This window comes from Larimichthys crocea, unplaced genomic scaffold (assembly GCF_000972845.2).
Source record: "Larimichthys crocea isolate SSNF unplaced genomic scaffold, L_crocea_2.0 scaffold148, whole genome shotgun sequence".
In the NCBI taxonomy this organism is placed as follows: Eukaryota; Metazoa; Chordata; class Actinopteri; family Sciaenidae; genus Larimichthys; species Larimichthys crocea.
In genome coordinates this window covers 964,974-991,045 of record NW_020852030.1, presented here as the reverse complement: position 1 = coordinate 991,045, position 26,072 = coordinate 964,974, and the positions used below count along the sequence as shown (strand labels likewise).

Sequence of the window (26,072 nt, the reverse complement as noted above, 5' to 3'; positions counted from 1 at the left end):
CGCCGTCAGGAAATAAAAGCAGCACGCCGCTTTCCGCTTTAGCCGCTTATGTTGTGTTTACAAATTGTGGAGGCCGCCGCGACGGGAGGAGTAAGAGCGCGATAGAGTCCGAGAAGGATACGAGCGACACCCACGAGATAGAGATACACCCGCCACCAGTCTGAAACACCGTGGACTGGATCCAAAAGAAGACCATGTATGAAGACACACCTACTTTAGAGCGAGCAAGAGCATGGAAGAGGAGTCTCCGCAGAGAGCGCAGCGAGAAGACAGCGTAGGCAGAGAGAGGGAGAAGCTCAGTGGCGCATAGAAGAGCTAACCATGCCCATAGAGCGGGAGAGGAGACGAGCTCTATTATCATTTGCAAGTCCCTCGCATGCTTAGTCTCATCTTAATCCCAGCTAGATACGCATCTATTCCAACGCACGACCTACCTATATAGTCTCATACGAGCTGAACACCGACGCTCCTATCCATCGTTTGCTACACCCCGACGCCCCACTGTAGCTCCTTAGAGGAGCTTTCGCCACCCCCCACCCCCCCCCCCCGCGATTGTCACTTTTCTCTTCTCGTTTCAGCGCCCGGACATCTGCAACCCCAAACCAACCAGAAGGAACGAAGAACATCTGAACACAAAACAAACCACGGGGACCAAGCTCCATGTATTCATGTTCAGCAGCCTCCAGCACTCTGCGGTTTCTATTAAACCAGCCATGAATAACATGTTTGTGCCTCCGTTACAGAGACAAGCATTAGCAGCAGCATCAGAAAGAAGGGGTTTCATCCTCTGCGTGCCATGAATGTCTGCAAGACCACAATGTGCATTCAGCAAAAGTCTTTCAGTCCTCGTCCAGGCTGGAGCTTCTGCTCTGAGGTGAACCTTCAAAGCTCCTCAGACATCTGGATGAAAACATTCAGTTGGAATGATTTCAACATGTTCCATTATTCTGTCAGACTGAGCCGACGTGGACGAGGGCCCGAAACAAAGGTTTGTTCTGAACAATGCCACTGCTGAGGCCGACCATGTGTTGGGTTAAAAGCTCGGGAGCAAGGCCAGTCAATGGACCGGACTTCAGTTCTGTTGTCGCGGGTCCTTATGAAAATAAAGTTGTCTGATCCAGGAACACAAACAAGACGAGGATCAAACCGCCGACCCTGTGACGCCGACCCGCTGTGCCACTGACCTTTGACTGCAGCGTGCTGTACGTGAAGAAACCACACGGATCCTCTGTGGTGGGTTCAGGTCGGTTGCCAGTGAGAGAAGCTTGCACCAGGCTGACACTGATGATCCATGATCCACGTTTTCTGCTTTAACTGAGCCAACGTAGTAATGTCTGAGCTCACAACAACAGAAACATGAGACAAATCTCAGGTTTCCACTTTGTTAAACATTTAAAGCAGAAGAGGAGGAGGGGGAGGAGGAGGGAGGGGGGAGGAGGAGGGTGAGGAGGGGGAGGAGGAGGAGGAGAGGAGAGAGAGGGGGGAGGGGGGGGGGGATTAGGAGGCATGGAGGATGGAGGAGGGGGGGAGGAGGCGGAGGGCGGGAATGGGCGAGTTTCCAGTGTTTGCAGTGACGGCGCCCACTGAGGACGCCTCGAAACACAGATTCACCGAGAGAGATTAATGGCATGCTGCAGCTACTGGGCCTCTGGCATTCATTTGGCGTGTGTGTGTCGGTGTGTGTGTGTGTGTGTGTGTGTGTGTGTGTGTTTGTGTGTGTGTGTGTGGTGTGTTGTGTGTGTGTGTGTGTGTGTGTGTGTGTGTGTGTGTGTGTGCCTCCTGCAGTCAGCCTCGTTGCCAGCAGCAGGCTGAACTAATCAGTTAGCGGGTTAGCCGCAGTGCTGCTTGACCTTTTGACCTCCAGCTTCTCTAATAGACACATTAAAACATACAGACACACACACACACACACACACACACACACACACACACACAGCTGCAAGTTGTACAGTACAACACACACACAACTGTCAACACAAACTATCAGCTGTAAAAGCTTTCTCAAACACCAAATGAACCCAAATGTAACCATGGATACAGATGAGAAACATGTACACTGTAGTGTGTGTGTGTGCGTGTGCGTGTGCGTGTGCGTGTGTGTGTGTGTGAGTGTGTGTGTGTGTTTGTGTGTGTGAGTGTGTGTGTGTTTTCATGATGGATGTGGTATCTAACTGGTTGTAGCGGCTCGACTGCAGGAGGCACAAACCGAAGAATTCATCACACGCAGACTAATTACAAATTGGTTGTGTGTGTGTGTGTGTGTGTGTGTGTGTGTGTGTGTGTGTTACCTCGTGCACACTCTGCAGGGCTGGACAGTGATCAGCTCAGCAGGAACTGAAACAAACACAAACAGTGCTGTTAGCGCTGTTAGCGCCCCCTACAGGCTGGAAATCACATGTTTGATTTTATTTCTGAAGCAGTATCATGGAGCTCTGGGTGGAGGAGCTCTGGGGGGAGGAGCTCTGGGTGGAGGAGCTCTGGGTGGAGGAGCTCTGGGTGGAGGAGCTCTCCTCCTGTCGATACACGTCTCCGGGTCCGACCAGAATCGGTCGCCCAGTCTGACAGGAAGCTGACGAAGGTGATGAAGAAACAAGCGATGGACCGTTTGGAGCACACCATCAGGACACGCTCTGTCCTGGAGGTGGAGGTCATGGAGGTGGAGGTCATGGTGTCCTCGGAGACATCTTTTATTCAAAGCGTTTATTTCTGGGTGTCCTAATGAGGATATTCTAGTCCTCTTTAATGATTGGCTGAGCTGTGTAAACACCTGGCTGTTAATTAGGATTCGCTGGTCACCTGTCGTGGACCTCTCAGGCTCCTGATCCAAACACACCTGAACGTCTGCTTTGACGAGCAGCTGGGACGCAGAGCTGAGGACAGCGACTGAATCATTGTCCATCAGCCAGGACGAGACCTGGCAGAAGAATGCAACAGTCCACGAGAGAAGCTGCAGGTTCATGTTGGAGCTAATTGACCTTTTATCTCCACCCAAAGAGCACAGACTACACCAACCACCTCCCTCCATGAGCGAGCGTCAGGGTCTACCCTTCAGTAAAGCAGCTACGGTGACTAAACTCTGAATGAAGTTCTAAAGGAGCTGGTTCCAGTCTGGGTTCATGTCAGGCCTCCAGGCTGGGATCAGATCCCTTCATGTGGTCTCAGGTCATTTGTCTGATTGTTTGATCAGCTCGTCGCTCTCTGTCTCGGTAAATCTCCGTCGACAGCGAACACTTGTTCCCGTTCGTGTTTCCTCTTGTTTCAGAGCTGTGATCTGTGATCGCCGAGCAGCCCGAGGCGTCCTGATGGTTTCATGTCACACAGAGTTAAACAGACTCACGTCAGAGGCTCGTTAGAGCGGACTAAACTGTCTGCGAGCTGCAGGACGCTGCAGGGCTTCACGGCTCACACCATCAATCTTTACTCATAATTACATCATTTGATCTGATAACAGACACAACACACAGTGACATCTGACCTGATGTTTAACCAGCCACAGCCCGGCTGTGGGACTTCTGCAGAACATGAAAACATCTGCAGGAGACACAGCCTCAGCCCACGGATCACATCTGCAAACACAACACAGACCATCTGTGTTCCAACCTCACCGACGGTCCTGAGCTTTGGGTTGTGATCCAAAGAATGAGGTTCGTCCATACAAGCGGCAGAAAAGAGCTTCCTCCACCAGGTGTAGAGCTGCTGCTCCTGATGTGATCTGATCAGGATCCTCCATTCACGTCCAACTGGGCAGAGCCAGAACCTGCTGGAGGGACTACAACACCATCTAGGCTGGGAACGCCTCAGGATCCTCCAGGAGGAGCTGGGACCCAGAGAACAGGAAGGAGATCCTGGTCTGTCTTTGATGGACGCTGCAGCTCGAGCTGACAGGAAGTCAGACACAGAAATGGCCTAGAGAATCTGCTCGACTTTCAAAATAAAACATCCTGTACAGACTCATGAGACGCACATGAGCCATAAAAATGACTGGAGGACAAAACGTTTCTGGAACGCTCCTGGAACGTTTCACAAACGCTCCCGGTGGACGACGGACGGCATCACAGAGCCGAGCCCAGCGGAGTGTCGAGGTTACACCATGGTAACAACTCAGACTGTGTGTGTGTGTGTGTGTGTGTGTGTGTGTGTGTGTTATAATGGTAATTACTCTGCCAGTGATGCAAGTCTTTGGGGAAACACACACACACACACACACACATGCACACACATGCACACACACATGCACGCACACACACACACACACACACAGGTAGAGTAATGGAACAGTAAATCAACATGGTGACAGGAAGTTGGCAAGGCTGACAGGAAATGGAGAATCTCTCCGGGCAGCTCTTCTTCTGCTGCTGCAGAGTGTGTGTGTGTGTGTGTGTGTGTGTGTGTGTGTGTATGTGTGTGTGTGTGTGTGTGTTCGTTAGATCTCGGGCTGACGAGCTGTGAATGTCTCTGTTCTTCCTCTGAGACTCTTTCTGACACTTTTTATTGGTCGTGTTTCTCCAGCTGAACTCGTTTAGTGTCACTTCGTTCTCTAATTGTTTTGTTTTTATTGTTCGAGATGAACAATGTGACGTATGAACACACACACACACACACACACACACACACACACACACACACACACACACACACACAGCAGTGCATTACTTAGCTTGGTGTTGGTTGATACATTGATGGAAGAACTCTCCTTTAATCCCAGGAATAATTAATTATTACATAATGGACACATTTCACTCACACCAACAACCAGCCGCATGTCACAGATCACTGTACACATGTCAGAGTCCTAACTGCTGCTGAGTGTAGCTACTGTTAGCTCATTGTGTTAGCCGGGCTGTGAGCTCAGAGCACCGGGGCAGTGTTAGTGTTTGGACCACCGGAGGTTTGGACCACCGGAGGATTGGTCCACCGGGCGATGTACCCAGGCTCAGCAGCTTCTACGGACATGATGGCAGAGGAGCAGAGAGTGAAGAGGACGCTGACGGAGGAAGCTAAGAAGAGAAAAGGAGAGAGTGAGCGAGCAAGAAGCCGCCGGACAAGAGTAAATGTGGGACTGACTTTTAGTGGCTGGTGTTTGATCAGAAGTAATGTAATCAGAGTAAATACTCGAGTACAGCTGAGCACAGTTACACAGTGGGATTACTCTGATTTATACGACGTGTTTCTTTAAATCTCTGCACACGTGCTGTGAGATGTTTCATATGTTAATGTGCAGTCCTCCTCCTCTCTGGCCTCCTCCTCTCTGGCCTCCTCCTCTCTGGCCTCCTCTCTCTGCTGGCCTCCTCCTCTCTGGCCTCCTCTCTCTGCTGGCCTCCTCTCTCTGGCCTCCTCCTCCTCTCTGCTGGCCTCCTCCTGTCTGGCCTCCTCCTCTCTGGCCTCCTCCTCTCTGGCTTCCTCCTCCTCTCTGGCCTCCTCCTCCTCTCTGGCCTCCTCCTCCTCCTCTCTGGCCTCCTCCTCTCTGGCCTCCTCCTCCTCTCTCTGGCCTCCTCCTCTCTGGCCTCCTCCTCTCTGGCCTCCTCCTCTCTGGCCTCCTCCTCCTCTCTGGCCTCCTCCTCCTCTCTGGCCTCCTCTCTGGTCTCCTCCTCCTCTCTGGCCTCCTCCTCTCTGATTCAGAGGAGAGCTGCAGGCAGCATTGGGTTTGTCCTCCACAGAGGAGTCGACATTTGTCTTCTTTATTTATTTATCTTTTTCCTTCTTACAAATAGCTGAAGGCCGTAGGAAGCTGTGGTCATCAGTTACATTCAGATTCAGCACCTCCTCCTCCTCTTCACCTCCCTGCGCTCCTCTTCCTCCTCCTCCTTCCTCTCACCCGTCCTCCACCCACACCTGGCAGCCCGCTGACCTGTCAGCACACAGGAGAGCGCTGTGTGAGTCTGAGTCCCCGAGGCTGGAGAAGCAGGAGGAGCAGCTGCTCCCCCTCTGCTCCCCCACTGCTCCCCCTCTGCTCCCCCTCTGCTCCCCCTCTGCTCCTCCTCCTCTCCGTCGCTGTGACGTTAGCACAGTATTACACCTCCAGGTCCAGACTGAACAAACAAACAAATGATACAAATGAGCTGAAGTCTGTTTACTTCCTCCTACGGTGAATGTTGTTGACGTGATCTGTGGTAAAACTACAAAGTCCAGAAGATGGACTACAAAACTCTGAGATCCTTCCTAGATCCTCCTGACCGTGATGTTTCACTCTGTTGAAGATAATAAAGCCCTGAAGCTCCTTTCCTTCACAGAGGATACAAACTGTCATCATGCTTCAGAGGAACCTTCATGAGCCTCAGTCTGAGGTCTCAGGTTCACATCACCTTCAGTCCTCCTCAGTGCTGCACTGGGCGGGGTTCGAACTCACAACTTCAAAGTGTTTAACCACTGGACTGTCAAACATCTGGAGCCACAGCAGAACCATGTGGTCCAAAACGATATGAAGACAAGTGAAGGACAGAGATGTTCTTCAGCAGCTCCATCAGGACTGATGGAGGAGAATCTTCAGCATGATTCCTCCATCAGTCTGATCCTGGTTCTTCTTCTTCTTCATCAAGATGGTCCAGAGGGAAAGGACGCCGACCGCCGACGTGGGATCGAACCCCGGCTCTGAAAACCTGAGGTACGTGAAACTGTGTGTGTGTGTGTGTGTGTGTGTGTGTGTGTGTGTGTGTGTGTGTGTGTGTGTGTAGCTTCAAAATAAAACTCACAACTCGTTAAACTCATCTGAAAACCACGTTGCGTGAATTTCTCCGACTTCAACACGTCGACCATCCAAGGAACGTCAGTGAAGATCGCTGCCTTGAAGAAAGCCAATATTACTGTGACTGCACAGGGTGTTTTATTTTGAAAATTCTCCTTGGAGGAGTCTGGTGTGGACGCTGAAGACGAGCCGTGGCAGCATCTGATGCCGATCACAGCGACGTGGCGTTCAAATGTCCCGCATACCAAAGAGCGAGGCAGAGAGGCGAGTGGAGACAAGATCCGGATCAGATCAGAGTCTTACTGACGGCTGGAGGAGACGTGACATTTGGGTTTTCATGTTGAAACCTGCGAGACAGGCAGGCGTCACGGAGACACCTGGACAGGTGTTGACTGCTCGTCTAAAGACTGAAAGGGCAGATGCTCATTATATTTATATTATTCAAACACATTCATGGATCCTTCTGAATCTGAGCTTCCTCACAGTCCTTCATAACTTCATCTCACAGGCTGGAGGTGCTCAGACTCTAAACACCATCACCGTCAGACACGTTCTCTGTGTCTCTGTGTCTCTGTGTCTCTGTGTCTCTGACCTGATCTGAACTGTTGGACAAAACGAGACATCAGAAGACGTCACCCACATTTAATGAACTAAACGAATAATCAAGTCAATAATCAGCAAATTAACGGATAATTAATGATCAGAGCTACACAAACTTTCTCTCCTCCTCTAATCTCTCCCATCCTCTCCTCCCTCCTCGGCCTCTTGACTTCTTCCATCTCTCTCTGTCTCTCTCTCTGTCTCTCTCTCTGTCTCTCTCTCTCTCTCTGTCTCTCTCTGTCTGTCTCTCTCTCTCTCTCTCTCTCTCTCTCTGTCTCTCTCTCTGTCTCTCTCTCTCTGTCTCTCTCTGTCTCTCTCTCTCTCTCTCTCTGTCTCTCTGTCTCTCTCTCTCTCTCTGTCTCTGTCTCTGTCTCTCTCTCTCTCTCTCTCTCTGTCTCTCTCTGTCTCTCTCTCTCTCTCTCTCTGTCTCTCTGTCTCTCTCTCTCTCTCTGTCTCTGTCTCTGTCTCTCTCTGTCTCTCTCTCTCTCTCTCTCTCTCTCTCTCTCTCTCTCTCTCTCTCTCTCTCTCTCTGTCTCTCTCTCTCTCTGTCTCTCTCTGTCTCTCTCTGTCTCTCTCTCTCTCTCTCTCTGTCTCTCTGTCTCCCTCTCTCTCTCTGTCTCTGTCTCTGTCTCTCTCTCTCTCTCTCTCTCTCTGTCTCTCTCTCTCTGTCTCTCTCTCTCTCTCTCTCTCTCTGAAGTCAGCTCCAATTAATTCATTACGAGCTGTAAACAAAACAGATTCAACACAAAGAGCTTCACTGAGCGACACAGGTCGATCAAACCAGGACAAAAATACATCATATACCCTCCTCCTCCTCCTCCTCGTCCTCGTCCTCCTCCTCCTCTCCTCCTCTCCTCCTCTCCTCCTCCTACTCCTCTTCCTCCTCCACCTCCTCTATTTCCATCTCTCTGTTTTCATCCCCCTCTCCATCCCTCCGGGCAGTTCATCCATCCTGCCCACTCAGTGGACAGAAATAGACTGATGGAGAGCCGGAGAGCTCTGCTGGGAGATGACCACTGGACACATATATGCACATATACAGATACATTTCTACACACACATATACAGGCCTGTATGCACACACACACACACACACACACACACACACACACACACAGCTTTGACTGATATGTGACTGGACTCTGTTTAATATTTATTCGCTGCCTCCAGTTTATTAAAGACGTGGAGCTCTAACCCTGATGAGGATTTACTGCAGCCTGCATTACTGTGAGTCAGGTAATCAACTGAGTGTGTTATTATAACACACACACACACACACACACACACACACACACACACATCTGACATGAATCTATCGGTCTATAAAAAAACTAAAGTGATAAATGTGTGACAAACAGTCCAAACAGCAAAGACATGAGATCAGATACGACAAGATAAAACAAGACAAGACACGATGCGACCCGATAAAATATCAGAAGATGCTGATTAAAATGAAACGACGAGGCATGACGCATTCACACGACACAGACTGGACGAGCCAGGGATCAAACCACCGAGCTTCTGATTAGCGGACAGCCCGCTCCACGTCCTGAGCCACAGCCATCCGTCCACATGACACACCAAGACACAACGAGACAACATACGACACAACAACTTTGTTTCCGATTTTATTTTGTAGTTCCACTGTCTGTCTTGTCTTCTACTTCCTGTCCTGCCCCTGGTTAGTTTCACCTGGTTCTGTTCAGTTCTGTGTTTCCTTGTCTGTCCGTTCTTGGTTTCTGTGCGTGTCTTTCTTCCAGCCGCTCTTCAGCTGCTCTGTGTTTGTCCTTCGGTTTGTTCTCTGGTTTCTTTGTTTCATTAAAGAGCTCTTGTTTAATTCTCCTGTTCCTCCACACTGCCCCGTGATGCAGAGGACGACATTTGAATTTTGCAAATCATTTCCTTTGAGCTTTGGATCTCTCCCTCCCACACACACACACACCTAACACACACACACATATAACACACACACACACAGCTAACACACTGAGCTGTAACACACACACACACACCTAACACACACACACATAACACACACACAGCTAACACACTGGGCTGTACTGGTTCATTCCCAGTGGTGACATTGCAGGTTAACAACACGATACGTGACTCTGCTGCAACATGCAATCATACACGTTGACAAAAGTGCTGTGCAGCCCAGAAGGGGGCGCTAGAATAACGTGAAACAATGACAGAAACAAAGAACGTTAAATAAAGAACACTTCAGGACGATGTGAGTAACTATGCTTTGAGTCTGGACTTGAAGGCATCGATGGAGGTCTGACAGGTACACGATAAAGTTTCTATCAGTCCTGAACATGCAGTCAGCGGAGACACTGACTGATGGAGGACATGAAGGCGTGGACGACTTCCTCGAGATCTTTGAAAGACAGAACACGGCATGATGTTGGCGATGGTACAAAGCTGGAAAGAAACTGGCACCGACTCGCTTCTCAAAGGCAGAATCAAATATCACACGAGGTCTTAACAAAGGTGGACGGGTTGCCAAGACTGAAGACTTTGATGGAGTTAAGAGGACAAACAGGACAGCTTCAGACTTGTCAGGAGGTTTCTGTGCCATCGAACACTCGAGGCAGTTCATGGACTGATGAGACTGGACCGGCTGTTTGGTTTCATGGAGTGATAAAACGGTGTATCGTCAGCATAGCGGAGGAATGAACTCTATAATAAATCTGATTTTTGAAATATTGATTGATTTAAGACGCGTACATGGAGGAAATGATCAAACCCAGGATGAAACCTTGTGGGTCGCCACATTTTGAAGCTTTTAAGCATGTCACAGTCAAACACCATGTACCTGTATGTGCTCTGAGCTCAGCCCGAACAAACTGAGCTAACATGAGCATTAACAGCTGATCACAGGTCAGTGCAGATCAACAGGAGGTCACAGAGGGTAGATTTAAGAGAAGTTCTAAAATGTTAATTTAAATTTAAATCAGTTAATTACTCATTCTGTTGTTTCTGACATTGGTGTGTGTCGACGTGATGACTCCTGAGTTTTCTGTCTCATCCACCGCTCTGTGTCTCTGCTCAGTGATCAGAAACACATGTGGGAAACACACACACACACACACACACGCACACACACACAGGAATGTGGAGGAGTCCGGGTCATGTGGAGCTGAACCAGAATCATCTGCAGGGAAACAAACTGTTTTCTGTCGAGGTTGCAGAGTTCAGACTGAAACACAAACTCTTTAACTGCTTCGTCTTCTTCACTGTTTCAGCTCGCCGTTCCATAGCAACACTGACGACATCACCTACAGCACGGCTCCCAAACTGAACTACAAAACCCAGCAGATACCTGTTTATCTGTCAGGTCGTAATAATGTTCAGCACCAACATGTGACCGCCACATCCACCCAACCTACACCCGTACCTGACAGAACAGACGCTTCAGTTTCAATTCAGATCGTTTCGTTCGTGAAGAGCAGTGAACACAGCAACAGAACCTCTGAACCGGCAGTGTCCAGTCTAACAGTGAACACAGCGACAGAACCTCTGAACCGGCAGTGTCCAGTCTAACAGTGAACACAGCGACAGAACCTCTGAACCGGCAGTGTCCAGTCTAACAGTGAACACAGCGACAGAACCTCTGAACCGGCAGTGTCCAGTCTAACAGTGAACACAGCGACAGAACCTCTGAACCGGCAGTGTCCAGTCTAACAGTGAACACAGCGACAGAACCTCTGAACCGGCAGTGTCCAGTCTAACAGTGAACACAGCGACAGAACCTCTGAACCGGCAGTGTCCAGTCTAACAGTGAACACAGCGACAGAACCTCTGAACCGGCAGTGTCCAGTCTAACAGTGAACACAGCGACAGAACCTCTGAACCGGCAGTGTCCAGTCTAACAGTGAACACAGCGACAGAACCTCTGAACCGGCAGTGTCCAGTCTAACAGTGAACACAGCGACAGAACCTCTGAACCGGCAGTGTCCAGTCTAACAGTGAACACAGCGACAGAACCTCTGAACCGGCAGTGTCCAGTCTAACAGTGAACACAGCGACAGAACCTCTGAACCGGCAGTGTCCAGTCTAACAGTGAACACAGCGACAGAACCTCTGAACCGGCAGTGTCCAGTCTAACAGTGAACACAGCCATCTGTCCATCAGGACATCATCAGTCGGACTGTTCAGGTTAGATTTTTTTCATCATTCGTCTCCTGAGTCGAATGATGAGGAGCAACGACTGTCCTTGAACGCACCGCTTTCATCCTCCATGTTGCATGTTTGGAACCGATGACATCATCACATGTGTGCTGTATGTTGATGTGTTGTGAAGATATATGCAGCTGTGTGTGTGTGTGTGTGTGTGTGTGTGTGTGTGTGTGTGTTTTCATTGTTTGGGTCCAACCTGCATCATTAATCAGGAATGTGAGGAGTGTTACTGGGTCACAACGAGAGAACAGAGTGTGTGTTTGACAGTGTGTATCTGCAGCACACACACACACACACACACACACACACACACACACACACACACACACACACACACACACACTCTCTGCAATCCAACCACACCTCACATCTGACCACAAAAGAGCTGAACAGCACAACCTCGTTATCCTGAGATAAGACGTCGTTTTTATGTTCATAGATTCATCTCTGACATCACGACGTTTAAAACTCAGATCTACAGAAACGTCACTCAAGACAAAAAGAGAAAGTAGCTCCAGGATTTATTCTGTCTGTTGAACTTAAAGCCAGAGTGAGCCCAGTCTCCATGTTCTGCTCAAAGAACACAAACTCATGATGACGCTGTCGAGAGGAAACCCGCCAAAATAAAATCATACATCGACGTAATGCCAAACATTTCTGTCTGTGGTTACTGATGACAATTTAAACTGTCTTCAACACAAAGATCGGACCAATGACTACAGCACACCTGAGCAGGTAACAAACAGGAAGAGGTTTACCTGCAGTCAGTCCGTCTTCTGTCGTGTCCGAGTCCTGCAGAGACAAACAAACAGAAGAGACGTTAGAGGACAAACTGCCTCAGGTCTGTCTGATGAAGACTTCCTGTAAGTCACAAACGTGTTCTCATGTTCATAAACTCCTCAACACGTCGGCACCGACCACGAGTATAAAGGAAATGAAAGGTCGATCAGGTTCGTGACTTCCTGTTTGAACCATTTTCACTCCGAACACGACGACTCGCGTCTGTCTGCTCTGAGAAATCTGACTTTTTATTTCTGCACACTTTACTGAAACGTTAACGTGACTTCATGAAGGCCGGCGGGGATCGAACACAGCGGCGTGTTTCAGAGACCGTCCGCTCGGCAGAACCGAGCCTGGTTCTGTGAGTCCAAATGTTTTTATCAGTGAAGTCTGCAGGAAGCTTCATGCTGCTCGTCCACTGACTCTGGATCAGAACCTCAAACAAACACACTTTAAACAACCTGAAGGAGTCTAAAGCACGACCTCACACACACACACACACACACACACACACACACACACACACACACACACACACACACACACTGATTTCACTGTTAGTTCAAACATGGTGCACGACGACCTCGCTGACCCTCCACGGCACGCCGTACCACCACGACACCAGATACAGTACGACAAACCAGAGATTCTGCTCACGTCCACCTGAAATCCCTCGAGTGAGAGGGAGCGAGGAGACGATGAAGAGGAGGAGGAGGAGGAGGATGAGGGAAGGCACATTTACCATCTGTAATCAAAAGAACTCCATGTTGGACTGTCGCCTCCCCCTCCTCTCTCTCTCTCTCTCTCTCTCTCTTCAATTTCCTTCCCTCTGTTGCAAAGCATGACCGGCATACTGATGGCAGGATTACACACACACACACACACACACACACACACACACACACACACAATCTAGTGAGAGAAGTAATGACTTTCTGCCTTCTCTCTCTCAATTCGCTCCAAGCTGCCAATTCCCACTGGGTCGCTGTGTGTGTGTGTGTGTGTGTGTGTGTGTTTGTGTGTGTGTGTGTGTGTGTGTGTGTGTGTGTGTGTGTGTGTGTGAGTGCAAGAAAGTGTGTGTGTGCATGCGTGTGTTCAAGTGTGTGTGTGTGTGTGTGTGTGTGTGCGCATGTGAATGTGTGAATGTGAAAGAAAAAGAAAGAGCAAGAGACACGAGGGAGGTGATACAACATCTCCAATTAGCTGTTGGTCTGTTTGGGAGGTTCAGTGTGTGTGTGTGTGTGTGTGTGTGTGTGTGTGTGTGTGTGGATAACAGACCACACAGCAGGGCTCTTCAGGTGGGTCGAGGACTTGAACCTGAACCTGATCTCTGTGGCTGTTTTGTTTCTCACCATGTAACTTTGGGTGTAACGCTTCATGGCACGAAGTCACACACCGAGCTGTAGCTGCTGTTAGCTCACGTTAGCTCAGTCTGTTAGCTGCTGTTAGCTCACGTTAGCTCAGTCTGTTAGCTGCTGTTAGCTCACGTTAGCTCAGTCTGTTAGCTGTGTTAGACTCGCCCTTCCTGTTTCTCGTTGCCTCGCGTGAACGTCCTGCGTCGTCTTTGTGTGTCTGACAATTTAAATGTAAGCGACACCTCCACCTCTGATTGGTTACCATGGAGTTTTACTCCAGCTCAGCCAATCGTCATCATTCGTGTCATCGTCTCGTGCCCCGCCCTCACAGAGATCGAGTTGGTCTGATGAAGAACAGCTGCGTTATAATGACGGGGAGAGTAATCAATTAGATTACTCGTTACTGAAAGAAGTAACACTGTCACTAACGCCGTGATTCCATCACTGCCTGTCACAAAGCTTTGAACAGGAAGCAGACAGACAGGAAATAGACGTTGTCTGTACAGAATAAAACAACATTATGTTGGACACTCGAGACGACAAAATGAAAGACAGATTGTAACATCTGTTCTTTCCTCTCGGGCAGACGGAGCTCAGATACGTATCCTGTTATTATTAAATATAATGCAAAGTTCACCACAGGAAGTTCATTCACGTTAAAGAAAGATTTTCATAAAAAAACGACTTGTGACGTGTTTGACGTTCGCACAGATCGTCCTGCAGTCGCGTCTTAACTCGACCTCACCAACATTTATTGGTTTGACTAACGCCGCTCTGATTTCAAACTCTTCCTGTGAATGGCACCACGAGCCGAGCGGCACATTGTTCCTGTTGGTGATCACACAGGTGACATTCATCACGTGGAAACAAGCGATTCACGAGCAGGTTCTTCATTTTGCAGAGACTCAAATCTACCATTATATTTGACATGGCGAGCATGAGCGAGCTCTGAGAGGAGTCTGATTGTGACAGCAGGAGATCTGAAAGACAGGCGGCATCACGAGTCACGTGACCTTCCACAGGTTGTCAGGGCGGTGTATCAGGCGTGTTCTTTTCTCCGCGAGGTGAAGCACTGAAAGTAGGTGGTGTATTTTGGGATGTGTCAGTCTCCGGTGACCGTGGTAACAGTCATCTCGACCACCAACAGGTTTCCCCCACAGGACACGAAAATCATCTGTGACCTTCATGGGAACCACGCTGTCCGTCTTCACCCTGTTCTGTCAGTCTGAATCAGGCCGCTCTATTTGGACTCAGCGTGTCGGAGCTAATGGAGCCCGGCGGACACGCACACACTGACAGTGACCTAATCAGAACCTCTCCTGGAGACATTGTTGGAGAGTTTAATTCTCCTTCTCGCTCATTGTGGACATCACGTCTGACTGCTGATGTTTTATTCAGCAGGTCTGCTTTTAGACCGACCCGCTCGGTGACACCAGCTGCAGTGAAACCATGTTTCAGGCTGGGAGCACATTCTGAAGTTGGGATGCCCCGATCACGTTTTCTTGCCGCCGATCATCATCTCATATCGGGGCGTCTGGGGCTTAGATGGTCGTCAGTAATCGAAGGGTTGCTGGTCGATGGTCGAAGTGTCTACTTGAATGGTGCCTTTCTCGTCTTCTGACCACTCGAAGAACTTTATCGGTGATGGCACTGCAAGACATTCACACACTGATGGTTCAGCCTTCAGGGGCAGTTTGGGCTTCGACAAGCAGCCCGGAGGATCCGGGCATCGAACCTCTGACGAGTGCTGCAGTGTTGCCTTGTTGGAGAGCTCTGCTGTGTCAATCCCACATTTGAACTTTATTACTATTCTCTGATAACAATAGCTCGATTGATCCAAAGAACATCCAAAACGACTGAACACACTGGAGGGGAACTTTAACCACAATCACTGAGAACAACTGCTTCTTTGTTTGATTGTTTGCTTTCAGCCACATCACATGGTCTTTATGAGTGGATGTAATTTTATAATCTGAGTAAGAATGAACCGGCAGACAAGAACTACTTGTGAAAGATCCTGACTGTGGTTACAAGAAGCCAACGTTAAAAAGAAAACCATCCTCATACTTCTGACTAACAGCGTTTGTCTGGTAAACAGACGTCGTTTCCGGTGAAGACAGTCGCCACATTTAGAAAATGATCAAAGCTCGGAGTTGCCATCTTTGAAAGACTCATTTTAAACTCTATTGTAGCTTCAGCCGGCCTCATTCAAAAAATGCATGACTCAACCACCGCCTCCACCCCTGTACGATTCTACCCCACCTCCCTCGCAGCTCTGTCAGGCGGAGCATCCATCCATCATCCATCATCCATCACTCAGCCCTCAGTTCATACAGACTTTCTGCTATTTTAAAGCCTCAGTAAAAGGCGACTTTATAAAGAAGTGACTGTACATATAATCAGAAATATGGACTCTTTAATGAGCTGTAACTTCCTGTCTTCTTCCTCTGGATGTCGAGGTTCCAGGGTGAAATCATTTCTGCACTTCGTTTGGCTTGGTTGCTGTCACCGTTTCAAACGTCTATAAAGAATTGAGATTCATTAAAACTAAAAACCTCTCTGCCTCCATCCTCTGCCTTCCTCCACCCTTCTCTCCGAGCCTCTCTGAAGGTCAGTCGCTCCAAAGCAGCGGTCTATAACGATTACCAATTTCATCAATTCTGCTACAGCGAGGGAGGCCGGGGGAGGCTGGGGGGAGGGCTTTATCATGTAACTGCACAAGGAGGGCGAACACCAATCAGAGCTGTTCTACGATAAATAAAAAAACAGCTTACTGACCTTCTGTCTAAGTGAAACAAAGTGAAAAGGACAATTAAAGTGCAGGAGATTTATGAGGTGATTTATGAGGCGCTGATGGAAAGTCACACGGGAGGAAACACTGCAGCAGCATGTCGGCTGTAAACAGTCTGAAGCGATGTCAGCGCCCCCTACAGGCAGCTGTGGTCATTACAACATGACACAACAAACATACAGATGGTTTGTCTGGAGAAAAGATCTGAGATATGAACATGAAATGTTCAAGTGTCTCATGTTAAAATGTCATATCTGAATCATTCATCGTCTAAACTTTGATTTTATCTCCTGACTGTCAGCACCGACAGCACCAGGTCAGATCCGACCCGCTTCAACCGTCACAAATCAATCCGACCATGTAACACTGATACGACAGGAGAGCTCGACTCCCACAAGGACATATAGTATATGACGAGTACGAGCGACAAGCATACCACACCTCAGATGTACCAACACCAACCGGTCCCGACTGGAACCGAATCCGTCAACTGGTCGACCATCCAACAAACCTTTATCCTTAAACGTTGGAATAAGTTGATTGTCAATATGACTGTCGGAGAGTGCCATTGACAAGCATACCAGACCTTCGTCACCACCAACTGATCCAGACTGGAACAGAATCTGTCCAACCCAGTCGACCATCCAACAAACCTTTATACCTAAATGTTGTAATAGGTTGATTGTCAATATGACTGTCGGAGAGTGCCAGCGACAAGCATACCACACCTCAGATGTACCAACACCAACTGGTCCCAACTGGAACCGAATCCGTCAACTGGTCGACCATCCAACAAACATTTATCCTTTAAACGTTGGAATAAGTTGATTGTCAATATGACTGTGCCATTGACAAGCATACTGAACTTTCATCATCTGGTTGACGCTGTGACGTGGTCGCAGTTTAGAAACGTTTCATAGTTTCATGGCACTAAAGTTACGTTACGTTCATGGTTCAGGAAGTAACATCAGGTTGAGCACAGTAACTTGACTGATGGTCAACAGTCATCAACAGTTAGCAACAGTCATCAACAGTTATCAACAGTTAGCAACGGTCATCAACAGTCATCAACAGTCAGCAACAGTTAGCAACAGTCATCAACAGTCATCAACAGTCATCAACAGTCATCAACAGTTATCAACAATCATCAACAGTCATCAACAATCATCAACAGTTAGCAACAGTCATCAACAGTTAGCAACAGTTACCAACAGTTATCAACAGTCAGCAACAGTCATCAATGGTCATCAACGGTTAGCAACAGTCATCAACAGTTGGCAACAGTCATCAACAGTCATCAACAGTTAGCAACAGTCATCAACAGTCATCAACAGTCATCAACAGTTGGCAACAGTCATCAACAGTCATCAACAGTTATCAACAGTCATCAACAATCATCAACAGTCATCAACAGTCATCAACAGTTAGCAACAGTCATCAACAGTCATCAACAGTCATCAACAGTCAGCAACGGTCATCAACGGTCATCAACGGTCATCAACGACCATCAACGGTCATCAACAGTCATCAACAGTCATCAACAGTCATCAACAGTTATCAACAGTCATCAACAGTCATCAACGGTCATCAACAGTCAGCAACAGTCATCAACGGTCATCAACAGTCATCAACAGTCATCAACAATCATCAACAGTTAGCAACAGTCATCAACAGTCAGCCGGTAAAGTCACTTCACAGCTGCTGCTTGTGCAGAACTCATAATCCAATGTTCGTCCAGGTCCTGGACGTTTAATAATAATCACTGTGTCAACGATGACAGACCAATTCAAGACCAAGACCAAGACCAAGACCGAGACCGAGACCAAGACCGAGACTGAATCTAAGACCAGACAGTATGAAGCTACTTCTGCTCACATGAACTCTTCGTGCTTCAGGAAACTGAATTCTTTCCTTTCAGTCTTGAGCCTGGTGTCAAGACCAATCTTATATATTACAACACTGGCCAGGATTTTATGAATCGAGGTCATGAGTCCACCTCCACACACACACACACACACACACACACACACACACAGCTGCAGTGAACCGGTTTGTGTGTATGTGCTACAGGTTCAAAGGTCACACTCTGTGTTGCCATGGTTTTGACCTTGGACCACAGAGCATCAGCTGGCGCTCAGCGGTGATGTCATTGTTTGTGTGACAGGGAATCGAACCTGTGACTGTCAGTGGTGACAGTGGTGCTCATATACACAAAATTCCTGTTTGACACTCTGTCAAATAAACTGAACATCAGTGGACTTCATGTGAGGACAGGTGTAGTGAGCTGCACAGGTGTAGTGACAGGTGTAGTGACCTGCACAGGTGTAGTGACAGGTGTAGTGACAGGTGTAGTGACCTGCACAGGTGTAGTGAGCTGCACAGGTGTAGTGACCTGCACAGGTGTAGTGACAGGTGTAGTGACCTGCACAGGTGTAGTGACAGGTGTAGTGACCTGCACAGGTGTAGTGACAGGTGTAGTGACCTGCACAGGTGTAGTGACCTGCACAGACTCATTCAAACACACCAGCACTGTGTTTATTTCCCACACAGATTAAATTAATTAATTTTTAATGTTTCACATTGTTTTATTGTTTTAATGCTTCGTCATGTTTCACAGTCGACTCTGCTCAGCCAATCAAATCTCTCCTTCAGTCTGTTTTATAAATATCATCGTTTATTTTATTTTTGTCTGATTTCACTGAAATATTTGAATCTTGTTTCATCCCTGAAGTTTATTAAAATTATTAACTGATATAAATATTCAGTCTACACTGTAAAAATCAAAACAATAAAGATTTTAATTAAATATCAATTTAAAAGAAAAATACTGTAAAAAATTTAGTTTTTTTTTTCAGTGTGGAACACACACTCTGAACACACACACACACACACACTGAACACACACCCACTGAACACACACACACTAAACACACACACACTGAACACTGAACACACACACACAGAACACACACACACACACACACACACACACACACACACACACACACACACACACACACACACACACACACACACTGAACACACACACACACACACTCGTATTACTCTTTGCACAAAGAGGCTCCAAACTCAGGAATGTGAAGCTTTTGGTGTGTGAGCTCGTGTGGAGTCTCGGTCACGTGTCTCGAAGCAGCTGACGGATTTCTGACAAAACATGAAGCGACAGTTTGACACACACACACAAACACACACACACACAAACACACACACACACAAACACACACACACACACACACACACACACACAAAGAACAGAAGGTCAGAGGTCAAAGGACGAACAAGGAAGAGAAGCAGCTCCAGGCCATCAAGACTCTGATGCATGATCTGTGTGTGTGTGTGTGTGTGTGTGTGTGTGTGTGTGTGTGTGTGTGTGTGTGTATTTTTGACATTTCTAGTTTTAATTTAATAGTTTTAGTTGTTTGTGAAATTTAAATGTTGTCACCTGCGAACAGGTGTGTGTGTGTGTGTGTGTGTGTGTGTGTGTGTGTGTGTGTGTGTGTGTGTGTGTGTGTGTTAATATTTGAAGAGTCGGGGTCAGTCAGTGTTTACATTCCAGCGGTTGTAAAGTAGCCATCAGCCTTATTTACCCTGTGTGTGTGTGTGTGTGTGTGTGTGTGTGGGGGGGGGGGGTGACCAAATCGTAATGGTTGCTGTCAACATAGTTCCCGCCAACGCCGACCACTGTATACACACACACACACATACAGCCACACACACAGCCACACACACACACACACACACACACACACAGCCCACACAGCCACACACACACACACACACACACACACACAGCCACACACAGTTTCATGTTGGACTCGTCTGACTCAGGTCTGTTTGTTCACCTGGTGGAGCTCCATCAGGTGTCTACAGGTGAGTCCAGACTGGATGGATACGTCCATCACTGAGCTGTCACATTGATTCTCTGCACGCTTGGTTCTCTGTTTCTGGTTCTGTCCGACAGGACTCTCTGGCTTGGTTTGGTCCACACTGTGTGGCAGCCAGGTTCCCCTGAGGATGAATCATCCTGACACCAACACAAAATATCCTGAGGGGAACACGAACGTCTGAACAAAGTCATGACAGCCAATGAATCATTTAGAATATTGATCAACGCCATCGACTAAAAATGTTCGACATTTTTCAGTTCAACCTCTGGGAACCATGAATGTGACGATCCATCTGACTGTTGGGACAAAACAAAAGATGATCCGGTTGAATCCATCCAGTAACTGTTTCCAACTATGTGGGAACCAATTCAGAGAACGTGACGGTCACATCAGGAGGTTCATCCTCTGGGAACCATGAATGTACATTTCAATCTGTCGGACAGTCGTGGAGACATTTTACTCGACACATTGCTGATAACTGATTCTCACGCCGTCTGATCTTTTCATACGACTTTGTACAACGTCACAAGTTCGATTCCGTTTGAGTTCAGAGCTGGACTGTTTGTATTGTTCCATTATCGTCTGTTCTGACTCGTATGAAAATGTGAGGACACAAACAGAGCTGGGTGGACCAGCTTTCCTTCCTTCCCTCCCTCCCTCCCTTCATTCATCCCCCCTTCTCTCCCTCCGTCCTCCCTCCCTCTCCCTCCTGACTGACCTCAGTGTTGTGCAGCTAAAACACACGTGTTCTACAAGCAGGAAGCAATAAACGCACACACACACACACACGGCTGCAAACAAGTGTGACAAGTGTAAGTACAACATGGCCTCAAAACTAATGCGAGGAGCACATCAGCAAAGTGGAGCAACACAGCAACAAAGCTGCTCTGACGAACAGCTCCGACCACAGAAACTGACACACAGTGAAGTAGAGCAGAACTGAGTATCTCACACACACACACACACACACACACACACACACACACACACACACACACACACACACACACACACAGATCAGTCCATAAATGATGACCTCACAGCAGCATTCACGCTGACGCTGAAACACAAAAAACTGAAATGAAGTGGAACAGAGTAGGAGCAGTGGTGTACCTCCACCCGCCTGTCCGGCCGGCTGCTGCTGCTGCTGCTGCGTCTCCTCCCTCAGGAGCTCCTCGCTGTCAGCAGGTGTTCTCCTCTCTGACCCCGAGCAGGAGGAGGAGGAGGAGGAGGAGGAGGAGGAGGATGAAGGCTCAGATCACCTCCACAAAACTGCTGCCAAACTTGTGCTCACACTGACATGTCTTCCTGTCTGTCTGGAGAGGAAGACGAAGGAGGAAAAGGAGGAAGAGGAGGAAGAGGAGGAAGAGGAGGAAGAGGAAGCTGTTCCAGCGCTCTGACTTTCTAGCACCCCCTCCCTCTTTCTCTACCTCTGTCTAACGCCGTCCCAGAGTTCCTTGGTGCAGCCGCCGCCGAGCTGAAGCCATCTGTTGCAACAAGTCTGCCTGCCTCTCCACTTTCACTCTCCTCCCTCCCTCTCTCTCTTTCTCTGCCCGAGAGAGGAGAGAGAGGAGTGGGGAGGTGCTTTGTCCTCGCTGTGGACCAATGAGGAGGCTCAGAGACTCCCTCTCCATGACTGGAAGGGGAGGAACCAGCAGCAGAGAGGACAGAATGAAATAAATACAGGAGGAGTGTGCACACAGGCAGACAGGAGGGGAGGAGGCCAAAAGTATGTGGACGGAGGAAAAAGTTCAAGCTGCAGCAGACGACAATGTTTAAGAGCAAATCACTCATCAGGTTCATGTCAGACAAACTGTGGGCATCATGGGACATGTAGGATTTACAGATTTTAACTGCTAACTTATGCACAGCTATGGACTGTGAGCAGCAGACGATCCGGACGGCGTCAGGACGTCCGCCTGATGTCTGCAGACAGCTGGATGGAGCTAGGGTTAGCTTTAGAGAGCTACATGTCAGGAAGGGAAATTAAAGTGTGCAGCGATAAACAGGCTGCAGCGATAAACAGGCTGCAGCGATAAACAGGCTGCTGACGGGCGTGCACGTCGGATTTATTGTGTTCGAGATAACCAGAGTCTGCAGGTCACAGGAAGTTACTGATCCTGACACAGGAAACAGAACTCAGACTCAGACTGTGAGTTGCCAAGAGGTTAAAAGTTAAATTTCTCAGAAATGTCACTGAGGTGAACAAAACAAGAGCTGACAGCAGCTACACTTACACACAACACCTTGTGAAGGGGCAAGTAAAGGTAAGTAAGGCTGAACCCTGAAGGAGTTAAAAACATAATCAGAACAAATACTCGTGCACAGCATATTTACCACAGTGGGTTCACACTCAAACACTGATTTATAGGATATTTTATATATCCTAACTTTGTATACAGTGGTGTTTGATCCATACACAGCATGAGTAAAGGAAATCAAAGAGGACCCGCAGCACTTCCCTGAGGAACTCCATGAAAACGAATGAAACCTGCAGACTGTGAGCCAGAACATCAGCTTTCACGCTGACATGCTTAATGTTTGGGGTGACCACTTACTTTTGGCCATGTAGATTCAAAGTGAGAGAGGGAGGGAGAGCGGCAGGGGGAGGAGATGGAGAGAAAACAGAGAGGGAGGAGGAGGAGGAGGAGGGATGAAGAGGAGGTGGAGTGCACATTGTAATGGAGCTGTTGGCAGAGCTCCGGGCTGCTCATGGGTATTCATGTAGCTGGTGGCTTCAGTTAAATGGAGCGAACAGAGAGAGAGGAGAGGGGGGAGAGAGGGGAGGAGAGGGGGGAGGGAGAGGAGAGGGGGGGAGAGAGGGGAGAGGGGGAGAGAGGGAGAGGAGGGGGGGGGAGAGGAGAGGGGGGGGGGGGGGGGTGGAGAGAGGGGGGAGACGGGTGCTGAGTTTCAGTTGAACAAGAGTCTGCTCATGTCCTTTTCCAACACGCCACGAGTTTGAAGCCGTTAAATTAAATTAGAGCGTCGACGATGTTTCAGCAGGAAGACGTTCATCACAGATCCACCACCTTTACTCAAAGAACTACAAACATATGTAAATAAACTAAATGTCATGACGACAAAACATTACAACTACAGATTTAATTTAAACTAGCACAAAGACAACTTATAAAATATCATATCATGATAGCACGAGCTAAAGATTTTCAATAGGTGACAAGTCACCAACCAGAAACCTCCCTGTGAAGTGAAGCCACAACCTGCAGTTCCTCTAACGTCCACTTGAGGCTGGCTCCAGATGTGAGGCTGGCTCCATAAGTCCCCATGTCCAAATGTTTTTGGTCTCTGTACTAATTTCCTCGTTCATAACAACGTAAGTTATTTGGATTCTCCGTTCTAAAGTAGCTAATGGCTAATTAACTGCTGCTAACTCAATCTGCCAACAGAACCGGACCTGATCAGGTTGGACCTCAGCCTCTGAGACCAACAGGGACTAACGTCACAGTACCGAGGTGACTTACAGACTCCATGATGGAAACATTGATCAGGAGTGAAGAGCTAACTGAACTGACTCACTGTTAGACTGGACACTGCTGGTTCAGAGGTTTCTTCGCCGTGTTTCACTGTTAGACTGGACACTGCTGGTCAGAGGTTCTGTTTGCTGTGTTCGCTGTTAGACTGGACACTGCGGGTTCAGAGGGTTCTGTCGCTGTGGGTCCACTGTTAGACTGGACACTGCTGGTTCAGTGGTTCTGTCGCTGTGTTCACTGTTAGACTGGACACTGCCGGTTCAGAGGTTCTGTCGCTGTGTTCACTGTTAGACTGGACACTGCTGCTCTACACAATCAAGCTCTCAAAAAGTGCGTTGGCTTGACTTTCAGATAAACCACGACCTGCATCCCATGTTTTACATGTGCTGCAATGACAATAAAAACTCCTTGAATCCTTGAATCCTTGAATCCTTTTTGTTTCACGGATGAACTGTGCTGCTTTGTGGTCAGATCTTCAGACTTTGTTCAGGTTTAGTGGAATGTACGATGTCAATGATGGTCTTCACAAGCACAAGTACAAACCTGTGAATGTGTGCACAGCTCAGACCCACAGGACAGTCGAGGAATGAAGCCATCTGGATATATGCCCGAACGACTACACACACACACACACACACACACACACACACACACACACACACACACACACACACAGCAGTAAAGCATCCTGGGAAAGCAGTTGTCCAGCTGCTGCAGCCTCGAGGCGTTTAAAGAAAAAAAACAAAGTGCACATTAAATCAGCGATAGACTTCCAGTTATTTACTCAGCAGTTTGTTTCCTCTGGGCTCAGCACAGTGAAGAGTGTCGACTGTAACAAGTCTGAGAGTCTGAGAGCAGATCAACTGACAACCTGAACAACTGACCCAAACACTGTCCGTCCATTCAGCACCAACACCACGCTGTCATTCAACACAAGAACTCTGCCAACAAGTCTTAACACAACAAATATATACTGTTTATAGATATGCAAATACATGGATCATTTCTTCAGGTGCACCAAATGAAGTTACAAATACGTTTGACCAAATGCAGACAGAGAAACCAGAAGAACCACGACACCCAGCGTGCACGGGACCAAACCAGACCACTGAACTCTCAGGCCGACTGTCCGTCACAGCGGACACGTAAAAAAGCAGAAGTACAACCTGTAAGTCTGAACACAGCCTGCAGCCAGAGCTGGGAGCTCTGGGCTCATTTGCATATACCTGTTCATTTGCATATCCTGCCTACATTGTAATGATACACATCTGGTTGGAAAGTTTCCCTTCACACACTTTCACTGCGTTTGAATAATGGCTATCTCGTGGATCCTGCGGTCAACGTTCTCAGAACTGAATGCTACGTGTCCGTGAGAAGCCGTTAGGCTGGTGAATGTTCCGACTCTGAACAAACCACAGAACCGAAAAACTAAACTAATCTGTTTTGTGCTGCAGCCTGCTCGACCAGGGATCGCTCAGTCGGGATCGGCCTGTGGATTTATTCACAGCTGATTATCTCCGTACACCTGAAGGTAAGAGAGTGAGTATACATACACGAAGCAAATCTGGTTCTTGTTAAGAGCTTTGGAGAACTGTAAGTTCTCTGGAGAACCTTTTTGCTGTTTAAGGTTCTTTGGAAAACTGATTATTGGTTCTCTAAGTGGACCCAATAACTGATAGGTAAAAGGTTCCCCTATGGCATCACCATGAAGAAGCACTTTAGGTTCAAACAGTCATGGAGAGGAGATGATGTAAAGTCCAGCACACGGAGACATCAGCATTCGTATCATGCGTCCCATGACCCGGTTCAGGTTAAGGACAGATGATGTGCGTAAGGTGAACGTGTTCTGCTTCAGGCCACGAGTCCAATTTTATTCATGCAGCTGAGAAATCACAATTTTCCAAAACGGGCATACAACATTCAACATCGTCCGAGCCTTGACCCTCGATTTGAGAAACACTGAAAGAAGATCCACAGAGGAGGAATCTCTGCCATGACATGAAGGAAGCACCGACTGCACAGAACCAACAGAACCCGTGATGGTAACTTGAAACCTGGAGTTTGGTCTGTCGTATTTAAAACACATGAAGTCAATCATTTTGCAGATGAAGCTTGGCCTGATGTTTCTTCTCGTGCCACCGTGAGGTCACATTTTCATCTTTCGGCATGAAATATTAATGTCCATCGAGCTGTGGTTTGTGAACTGGTGCGGTCCGTGATTATTCAACACCTCCCGACTGCTAAACATTTTCAAAACTCATTACAGCCTCCGGTCCTGATGTC

General features: G+C 48.0%; 2 protein-coding genes across 8 annotated transcripts in view; both read right to left on the bottom strand.

The window, feature by feature from the left end:
* sulf2b (sulfatase 2b) overlaps nucleotides 1-21,819 on the bottom strand; it is a 78,385-nt gene extending 56,566 nt beyond the window's left edge. For 6 of the 7 annotated variants that reach the window (XM_027275669.1, XM_027275660.1, XM_027275666.1 and 3 more), the window contains exons 1-3: nucleotides 21,412-21,819; nucleotides 12,223-12,256; nucleotides 2,289-2,334 (exon numbers count right to left, since the gene is read on the bottom strand). The gene's annotated coding sequence lies outside the window, so the exon portion shown is untranslated. The remainder of the gene's footprint in view (nucleotides 1-2,288; nucleotides 2,335-12,222; nucleotides 12,257-21,411) is intronic. The other variant, XM_027275662.1, reaches the window with a different exon arrangement.
* LOC113744744 (macrophage mannose receptor 1-like) overlaps nucleotides 1-26,072 on the bottom strand; it is a 320,504-nt gene that overhangs the window by 230,722 nt on the left and 63,710 nt on the right. The gene's annotated exons all lie outside the window — the stretch shown is intronic.